We start from the raw sequence: 10860 nt of genomic DNA, 5'->3' as shown, positions 1-10860 counted from the left end.
TATTTCTGTTCTTGTTCTAGAAATGGCAGTGGTGGAAATGGTGGAGAGGAAATACCACATCTTCCCTCTCCTTTTTGTAGTCTTTAGCTGTTAAAGGGCAGAGACTGACATGCTGCTTGTAGAGTGCCTTTCTCTAAGTGTAGGTGAAGTCCCAAACAGTGGCAGAAATGTTTTGAAACAAAACAGGTTCTAGCAGGAAATGGCACAAGGCCTAAATAGTAGTTGAGCCATGATCCTGTTTTCAAGTTTCAGCAGCATTCGACTTTGCTGAAGAATATCAACCTTCTAGTCCTTCAATCAAAAAGATGCTTTCAGATTTGAAATTAAGTTTTAGTTTCTCTTTAAAATGATGTGGTGTTAATTAAAGAACACGATAGTATGGGAGAATGGAAAAATGGGACAGTGTTCTCTCATATATATCCACATTGTGCCTGATCTGCCACAGAGATTTTGACTAGCTGTGAGTTGATATTGTAGCAGGCACTGAACCTTCCTGCTACCCAATGGGGAATTTTGTTGGAAGGAAGCATGAAAGATTTCAATTTCTTTCTAGGATTTTAAAGTGAAGAAAGATTGATAGGTAAGAGATAACAAAGAGAGATTTTTGTATTTTCTAAGGCAGAAAAGGATAAATTCGTGTAAAAATTAAGATTTATTTGTAGGTTTTGTCTGAGACACAATGGAGCTCTGAATTTGATAAAAGGCACTTTTGTGAAGACGCTTTGAAATTTGTGATTGTTTACAGTTGATGAACCAGTTATAAGTGAAGCCATTGGAAAGGTGTCCTGAACTATCTGGGAAAGATTAGAGTAAATGTGAATCTTCAAGAAGGAAAAGGAAAGAAAAAATGCCTAAATAGCTAATTGGATGTGCTCAGTAATGTGAACACTGGAGAGACACATTTCACCCTTTCATAGAAATGAATCAAAAGCCTGACACTGCAGCAGTAAGTTCCTTTCAGGCGGAATATGTAGGTTCATCTCTGTGTTTGCAGCCTTTATTTGGAGTTCCACGTTGTTTGCAAACGATTTAAATTAAATTAATGATGTAGTAGGAAGTTTTAAAGCAGCCTGATATTAAATTAGATTTCTTGTGCCAAGATGCCTGCTTCTGAACTCTGGTAACACCGTCTTTATTAAATAAACCTTGATATCATTAAGGTCCTGCAGATGTTTTTGCTGTTACAGGATATATTTGCAATGTGTCTGTTACCCTACATCCATGTTACCAGGCTGTGCTTTCAGAACTTGGGCACTGCTGAGGAAATTGTGTCTGTACACACAGAGTGTGTGAGTGCTGGACAGTGATGTTTGATTTCCCTTGTAGGGGCTTAGCTTTCCCTGACCCCATTCTAGACCATTGTATGCTAAATACTAATGTTGTCATTGATTTCTTTAATTGCTTTTGAATCATGATGTCTAAAGAAGGAACTAGTGGCTGTAGGTCAGTTTCTGTACCACATAATGGTGCTAAAGTGTTGCTTCATTGGGAGAGTTCAAAACTGTGATGAGACACAGTCAGTGGAAAATACAGGGAATAAGTCTCATGTGTCTCAAAAGCCTCAAAAGCAACATTCTTGCCTCAGTTCATTTGACTTGCTGTGTTCCATTAAAAAAATGTTCCCTAGAACCTAAATGTTAACAAACTAAAGAAGTTTTCTGGCAGTAGGTAAAATATATGCTATTATTTTCCAGTGATGTGTAAAAATTCTATTAAAGTGACTCTTCTCTCATTGCACCACTGTATTTACACAGAGCGTGTAAAATGATCCTTTGATCCTTTTGTTTTAATAATTAAACCTCAGATTTCTTTGTTCTTTTGAATTGTCAGCTTTACTCTCATCGACAGGCAGTGTTGCTTTGCTGTGTGAGAAAGCAAGTATACTTGCTTTTCTGGTTTGCCCTTGGTCTTTTGCTACTTGTTTTTCTTGTAGTTCATAGAATCAATTGTACAGAGGTATTTTCTTCATGTTTTTTTCTGATTCCTTGCACATCAGGATCCTGACTTCTGGCTGAAGTTCTTTGCAATGCTTGTATTGTGCTAACAGTGTATGTAAACCCAAATAATTTATAATGGGCTCAAACATTTTAAAGTCACTTCATAAATTTCCTCATATTGTCATCTTAGGGATTATTTGTACATGTACAATGTCATGAAAACTGTGCAAGCACGTGTTCCAGTCTCAGGACAATTGAATTTGAAATAGCTCATCTGTTCATGTGAATGGTACTGGGTCACTCACAGAGTTTTCTTCAGTTTGAGTGAAAAGTCTAAAGGTGAATGACTATTAATGTAACAGAAGTTTAACAAGTGGGAAAAGTTCTGTTATAGTTATGACATGATTGGTAATTGTGCAGTTTGTTTGCAAACAGCAAGATAAGTATTACAACTATGTCTAAAGCGTGTGCAGAGGTTAAAGGGAGACTTTTCCCTTATTCCAGTCCATTGTGACTTAAAAATTGCTATTTTGAAGGCAGTTATCTAAATAATGTGCAAGACTGCTTTAGACAGGTGACTTCCTTTACTTTTTTCTTATATTTTTCTACAAGCAGAAGGTCTATTGCGAGTTAAAAGATGTCAAAGCCCATCAAGGGTCTTTTCAAGTTTGGTTTAAATCATTTTAAATGTTCCTTTCCCCTATGTATAATGCCTCAGTGAGCACGTAATGATGGATGCCATGTAATGGCTCTGCAGAATGTAACTAAAATAGAAAGATCTTTCACATTCAGAAAATAGAAGTTATACAAGATTGATGTTTCATGTGTTTCTGAAATAATAAATACCCTTCTTACCAGCAAGTGTAAATGGTAATGAAAAAATATGCGTGGGCTTCCCTAAGTGAACATTATTTTTCTGTCTGTGATGCATCTTTTTAAACTGATTTCTACCTTATTCAGCAGCTTCAGTGCCACATGGGAAAGAAGTCCTTTTTCATTCTGAAGGCAGATACTCAGCATCGGAGTGTATCAACTTAGCATCAGGGTGAATCATCAGCTCTCCTTGAGCAGTCTGTTTTCTGAGTATTTATCCAGATGTATTAGAAAATTAAAAAAACCAAAAAAAGAGCTTTAGCATAATAATCTTTTGCCCTTGTTGAATCAGCCATGAACATAAAGAGGAGAATATTTCATATTGGCTGCAATGTAGAATTATTTTCTCATTAAGAACCTGAATAGCAGTGATATGGCTTGAAATTGAAATTAATTAGTTGCTGTTGAAAGCACTTATTAACTCTTAATATAAATACTTGGGGAACACAATCCAATGAAACTGAAGATCAGTGGTATAAAGTAGTGTAAAGGAGTGCAGCAGAATTATGCCCTTACAGTGCTCATTTTAAGTGATATCAGGGAAAGTGTCTGTCGAAGGAGGGGAATGAGGAATTTACTCCCCAGCAGCTGACTGCTTGGGCACTACAGATGTCAGAAAATTAGAAGTTCCTCATTTACACTAACAGAAGCAATCCTGTGGCTACAGACTTTCCAGGGCTGAGGGAACGGGCTGACAGCCAAGTTCCTGAAGTATCTGAGAACTCTGAACAAAAGCAGAGGTTAAACCCGCAGGGGTAGGTTGTTTAGCCCAGTCTCCCAATCCCCGGCTGTGTCATGATTATGCTGCACTGAGCCATTTGGTAAAACAGAGGAAACATAACTTTAAAAGGACTGGAATACTGTGTTTGTCTCTTTTAATAGTGAAAATGTTATTATTCTTTTCCTCTTGGTGGTGGTGGTGGTTTTTTCCTCTTGTTGTGATTGATGGTCTTTACACAAATCCCAGTTAAAATCTGACAGGGTTTTGAGCAGACTGTAGAGAGCTGACTGAAGGTTTCAGTGCTGAGGTAACAGAAAAGGGAAAAGCATATTGGGCATTCTGGAGATTTTTTGATGGAAAGACTTTATCAGTATGAGGGCCAGATCATTTGCAGAAAATGGCAAAAGATAGGCCTGTTTTCTTATAGAATTATTAGAATTGTTTCTATTTTTTTGATAAATTATCAATATATTAAAGACAGATTCACTTGATTTCCAATGAAATCATCATCACCATGGCTAGGCTTTGCAAATGAAGATTTGAGAAGGGCTCTACCCACACTTGCTGCAAGTGTGCTGGTGGCTAAAAAGGCCAATGCGAGATAGACAAGTCCAGTTGCAGAAGGCACAGCAGAAAGACTCCCCAGGTGGTATCTGTGGGATCTGATTACACCAGGTGCTGCAAAAGCATCCTGTGAGTTGTAGTTCTAGGTACTCTGTCACACATGCTCAGTTAAATGCTTGTTTAGGATTGGCTGATAATGCCACATGTTGTGACGTGGCAGCATTTGAAACTGCTGTATAAACTGTGCCTCTTTGAATAAAGGTGATCTCGTTACACACCATGTTGGTGTCTCACTGGTCCCTGTGGGACTCGTTATTTATTATATTAATAACTGCTACAGGTATCGACAAGCCATGATTCTTTCAGTGTTGTCTTTTCTCCTTGAGAGTGATCCTGTGGGTGTTCTCAAAGGAAGCAGCGTTATAGATGGTGTGTCTCCAGGCCTCCCGACTGGAGACCAGAGCAGACCAGTGGTGATGACCAATATGGCCAAGGCTGAGATACACAGAACAAAAATGCAAACAAGCAGGGGAAATTTTTGATGCAAACTACGTGTTTACCAGTGGCAAATCCAGCCCCCTTCCTTGTCCCCTTTCAGTGATGTTTGACTCAATCATGTCTGTCAGTACAGGTGAGCTTAGCGGAATATGCTTTTCTTTCTCAGTTGTGATTATAACATTTAATTGGCAAATGCCTTTCGCAGCTTAAGGTATTTTGTAATTAATGAGTTCCACAGAGTAGTTGAGTTGATTAGTATAAAAAGATGAGGGCATAATTTCCCAGTTATTCAATATATTGCACTGATATATATGAAATTTAATAGCACACTTGGCTTTCAGATGTTTATATCTTTTCACAGGGCATTTGTGGCAAGTCCAAAGGAGTTTTTAGGTTGCTCTGGGTGATCTGAGAGTGGGGGAAAGGGCAGGAGTTATGTACAGCATTGTTATGCTTAAGAAGTGTTGATCAGACCATCTTCAAACACTTAGAGCAAAAAGAAGCAGGTTTGGATTGCAAATTGGACTTACAGTGAGCTTGGTTTTGTCTCTAGAAGGATGAAATGCTTTAGTGATATTTCTTCTTGTCAGGATATCTGTGACAGATTCATTACAAGGCCTTGCTTTGCTTTGATGGGAGCTCTTGGAGCTGGAGGGGCACTGGGAGGGGCCCTAATTCAGAAGTGTTCTGACTTGGCAGTAATGGACAGGCAAAATAGCAAGGAGTAAATGGGCAGGTACAGTCTGAGGAAATATCTTTTGGTTTGGAGGTCAAAGCTGATGCATTGGGGGAAAATGGCAACAGTAGCAGGGGGTGTTGCAGGGGAACCTCTGTGGGAGGAGCTCAGGGGCTGCCCTGTACAGTCTCCATTGCCTCAAATACTTCAACTTGTACACACACGAATATGTGTATATATATATATAATTAGGATGCACTTGTCAAAAGTACTGGGAGATAAAGAATTGGGAAATAAAGAATTGGGAAATAAAGAATCCCAAATGCGCACTGGTAGAAAACATTGGTCTGCATACGTACGTCTTGGTTGGGCCTCTGGTGATAACTTGAAAGTAATTTTTATTTTCAGGGACCTTACTCCTGGCAGCCCTCCTCACTTAACATGATAATGAAGCTGCACAGATCCTGTAGGCACTGATGAATCAAGGTTTATGCTACATAATTTCTGTTAAACCGAACTTATTACCCTGCAGGGTTTTGCATTAGTTTTCCTTCACTGCTCCTATTACAGTTACCTCTGATAAGATTAGTTACCTCCTTTTCTTTTCTTTTTTTTTTAATAAAAGCATGTCATTTTTTTCCTGTAGCAAAGTGAGATTAGGTTATATCAGAAGAGAACAGGGCATTTCTTTGTCTACCAACCCAATGTTATGTTTGAATATCTACTCCCTTCTGGGAGAAAAACAGCTTGCAGTTGTATGTGTCAATCAATAAACTGCTGTTAATTTAATGAGGAACATGGTGTGTTAGCAATATTTATTGAGTTTAGCAGCAGCTTTACAGCACTTCAGTAAGGAAATGTGATAGAATTTATAATGCTCTTATTGTTTTGGGAAAGTACAGTGATGTATGTGTGGTTGAATGCCTTCAGTCCACCATGTGCATCTGTGTTAACAGTCACCTGTAGGAGATTTTAATGTGCCAGGATAAAGATTGATTGGCATTTATGACACAGTAACACTAGAGAAGGCAGTTCTTTCTCATATAAATATACACATTCTTATACAGGCTTCATTTTTAATTTACTTTTTAGAAGCAAACTCATTTTAAGGAATATCTCAAATACTATAAGATAAATAAATGCTGTGTAAGTTTTGGTATTACAGAGCTGCTTTCTTTACTAAAGACAGAATTATTTTGCTACTACAAAAATGTTGTGACACTTGCAAAATTATTTATTTCAATGACAGCAATAGTAAGAACTGATGTCTTTGAGGTCTGAACGTTGAATTTGAAATATAAAGTCTTTCTGGAGCTTCAGACTGAAGTCCCAGAAGGGATGATTCAAACCTCTGCCTCTTGGCTGCCAAATTAAGGGGTGTTTGCAGTTTGTTGTGACAGATGTATTGGCTGAGACCTTGGAAAGTCAAGTGCAATCTGCTCTGATTTGGACATCAGGAGACTTTGTCACAATGTGGAAGGATTCATTTTCTTCGTTCTTTCCAATTATATAAATGGCTTTATCTTCATAAAATGTCTTTCCAATTTGTCTGTCTAGATTTCAATAACATAGGCTTTATATGAATTAAGTGAGTTTCTGCCTCTAGTGACAGGAGCTTATGGGGTGAGAAGGAGCTCTCCAAACATTACAGGATTCCAGGATTGTTGTTTTACTTCCCAGCAAAGTCAATTCTCAAAGAGCTGACTTTGTGCGGGACAGCTGCAAGAGGAGCTGCAGCAGTGCTTGATGATGGATCAGCTTAGACAACACTGTGTTTTCTTCACCTACATACTTTTTGGACTGTAAAATAGAGATCCTGTAATTCTAGTGGTGGATCTTGATGAAATCTTTTTTACTGTTGCAAGGGAAAAAACAGGGGACACCCTGTCCTGTCTTCCTCTGTGTGACCTATCATGGGAACTTCTTAATTTTTAATTTTTATGGAAGCCTTAGTAGGTCTGAGCTTTTTCTTTTTTAATAAGATGCTAATGTCTTGTCAATGTAGAATGTTATCACTAAACTAGATTTTAATTACTAGAATCACAATGAAAATAAAGTTTTAATAACAAACTGTAGTGCACTTTCAAGAAAACAATCTGCTAGTATTTTGAAGTATTGACAGTGTCTTCAGAACATATTATTTTCAAGGCTATGAAGTGAGTGCTGAATGAGATACAGTAAAAGACAGTAGCTGATGTTTTGATACCATACAAGGAGTCCTTGGGATCTCTGGTTTGTTAACTACATGTGCTTATTTACAAGCTTGTCTTCCACTATTTCAGGGTACTTTTGGCAGAACTGAATTTGGAAAGCTATTACAAATTATTAAAAACAAAAGGGGAGATTAGAAGAGGCTGCACTGTGGATTGTCCCTTTTAATACTCAGTACAATTCTACCTACAGTAGATTTGTACCCGGTACAAATCTATAGAGTGTACTGCTGTAGCTTCAGATCCAGGAGATCTTTAGTGGTACAGAATTAATTTGACACAGTATTACACGTAAAGATGGTACCTCTCTGTTTCCATATGGTTGTATGTGTTTAGACATCTATCTGATGTGTATAAAATAATTCAGTATATGGTGACTGCCTCAGGATATAGATCCATATTTGTTCTGTCCAAAGAAATGGGGGACTGTTCATACTTTGCTTATTTCCTCTGTAGGATGACTGAGATACTGGGTTTTCTTTTCTATAGAATAACCTCATTAGAAGTGGGGAATGGACAGAGAAGGTTGACACTGTGCTCTGAAAGATACCTATAAGTTTTGTCTTTGTCTTAAACAGGCAATGGTTGGTTTCCAAAAGATGAGATTAGGTCCAAGGAAAGTGTAAAATAAATGAAGACTATGGGAGATGTTGAAAGCAAGAAAAATCCCCAGGCATAAAACAATAGTCTTCTTTACTAAAAATGTAAATGAGATGGGGAGTTGTTTTCTTTTCTTTGGCAATTACAAAAACTGTTAGTAATATTCTAAAAATCAGTACAGCTAGGACTAGTCACTGCAGTAATAATGGATTTCCTCCCTTAGTAAAAAGGAATGCTTCTAGGGAATTAATTAATTAAAAAATACTTAATACACCTATAACTTGAAGCAATCTTATCTATCCATATTTCCTCTTCATAGAGACTAAACTTGACAACCTGTTAGACTTACAGACCCAATTCATAGTGTGGGGTTTCTGACTTGCAATAGCAGCAGTACACAACATTTTCTGGTTATTTCTGTCTTGCCACTGGCACACTTTTTGGATTTACACAGCTCTGGTCTGATGTTTCACAAGTTGACAGACTTCTATGTGTGTGTTTGCAGAAGCTCTGGATTTATGGAGCAAGTTCTCAAGTAAGGTGTTGGTCTTTTCTGCAACAACAACTAAAAATTGTTGAATAGGAATAGAATAGAATAGAACTTTAAAAAACAAAAGTTGCTTGTAGATCAAAAGACTGTCATTTAATGACACTTAATAGTGGTCAAATGAAAAAGTCTTTTTTTTCAATAGTATTTCCTTGTATATTGCCCCTCTACCTCAAACATACCACTTGAAAAGGTCACACACCATCAGCCAGGTAAGAAATCATTGTGCAAAAGTGCCTGTAGATGTCGAAGAATATAAAAATAACTGCAAGGGACTTTAATGGAGTCTTGTGTCCATACGCTGTATGCTGATGTCTCAGAACTACGGCACACTGACAGCTGGCTCTGGAGGACCCTCCAAACTGTGGTGTAGCAGTTATTAATATAATAAATAAATAAGTCCCATAGGGACCATGGCGAACACCACTATGGTGATTAACAAATGTTTCTTTATTCAAATAGTCACAGCTTAAATAGTAGTTTCAAATGATCCCACGTCACACAGGTAATTTCCAAAGCCCATCCCATACAAGCATTCAAGTGAGCATGTGCAACAGAGTACTTAAAACTACAATTCCCAGAATGCCACTGCAGTACCTGGTATAGCCACACCCCACATCTCCCCCGTTTTATTAATAACAAGATACAGAACAGTGCAAATTCAAAAAACAGTGCAGTTTTTAACAAAACATTCTTCTCTTGACATAGTAAACTTATTTTTTGCTTAAACCTTATATTCCTAAGAGTTCTATGTAATAACAAAACTTTATTAATTAAAAACCTTATTTACCTAAGAGTTTTATGTAATTGGGTAGAACAACACTTTTATTATCTGAGGGTTTATGTATGATTGGGGAAAACTTACTTTATTAAAGCACAAGGAAAAAATTTAAAGGAGGAACATCATGTTCTCATGTCTTCTGAAGGTGATGTGTTAGAGGTAGTGTTTGTCTCAGATATATTGTATAAGGTGTATATGGTTTTCATACATTCAGGTATCCACACAATCTCTCTCTCATTCATTCTGGTGGCCACCCATTTTCTCTTCATTCATGCATACTTGCAACTTAACAATTCCTAAATGAAATCTTTTTGATTCAGCACTTACTTAGTCACATGCATATTCTTGCCCTGTACTCCCCCTTTCTTGTTCTTAATATTGAAAGTTAATGAATTTAAAGGTATAATATTGGTATGTAGTGTATACATTCCTGAGTGTGCAGTTAGAAAAAATGAATAGGTAAGTTACTATTACAATCCGTTACTTAATAACAATTAAAGTCTTAAAGATGCTAATTACATTACTTAAACAAAATAGTTATAATATTTAAACTTATTTAGATGCATTTAAGAATATAACAATTTTAAACAATACTTAGTAAACCTTAGTAATTTAAACAATGCTATAGGGAAATTAGAAACTTAAAAGTGTATCAATAAGGCAAGTTGAATTCTTCTCTCTTAACAATGTAAACAGAAAAATTAAAGATAGGCAACTAAAAGATTTACGTGAAAAACATGTAAAAACAGTCAGTATATTTAGATTTTGCATAGCTTCGGCCCCGACCTGGGCCGCTGCCCCCCCTCACGGGGGGTGGTGTTGTCCCGGGGGAGCTGGAGCCGCTGCGGCCACGACGTGGCCTGCTTGCGGGGGAGGCCATGCCGCTGGCACCGCTCTTCTTTTGGCCCCGGGATTCAGAGGGACCTGCTGTCCGGCAGCTCCAGCACCCGCCGCCGCTCACGCAGCGCAGGGCCACCTGCCCGCCGGAGTCTTCTCCAGTTGATCCAGAGCCGGCCACGGGGTATTGCCCGCAGAGGAAATGTGCCTGGCCAGCCCGTCCCCGCGGAGACTGGAGTTCAGTCGGGGCGGGCCGGGGCGCAGGTACAGAGCATGCCCAGCCGCGCCAGGGTGTGTCTCCGGGCTGCAGACAGTGCTTCCGAGGGGCTGCGCCGGCCCCGCCATGGCCCAGGGGGTCCTGGTCCGGCCCTGCACTCTGTGTTCGTTGCCTGCTCTCTTCCTCAGCCTGCGGTGCCCAGGCACTCTTCGCACGGCTACAGGCAGCCAGGTCTCGTGCGTCGCTACCCACATTTCGCCCGCCCCAAGAAGCCCCGGCCCCGCTTCCCCGGGTCGCCTCGACGGTTGTCGAGCGCCCTGGGACGGCCTGACACAGCGCCTGGCATCTTGGGCGTGCAGTTCCTCAGCCACACTAGGAAGTCCACGAGCGACGTGGTGG

Source organism: Empidonax traillii, unplaced genomic scaffold (genome assembly GCF_003031625.1).
Source record: "Empidonax traillii isolate 1590-97213 ecotype Southwest subspecies unplaced genomic scaffold, ASM303162v1 scaffold90:size2128546, whole genome shotgun sequence".
NCBI classification, from domain to species: Eukaryota; Metazoa; Chordata; class Aves; order Passeriformes; family Tyrannidae; genus Empidonax; species Empidonax traillii.
The sequence above is the reverse complement of the archived record's forward strand: the minus strand, read 5'-3'. Positions refer to the sequence as shown.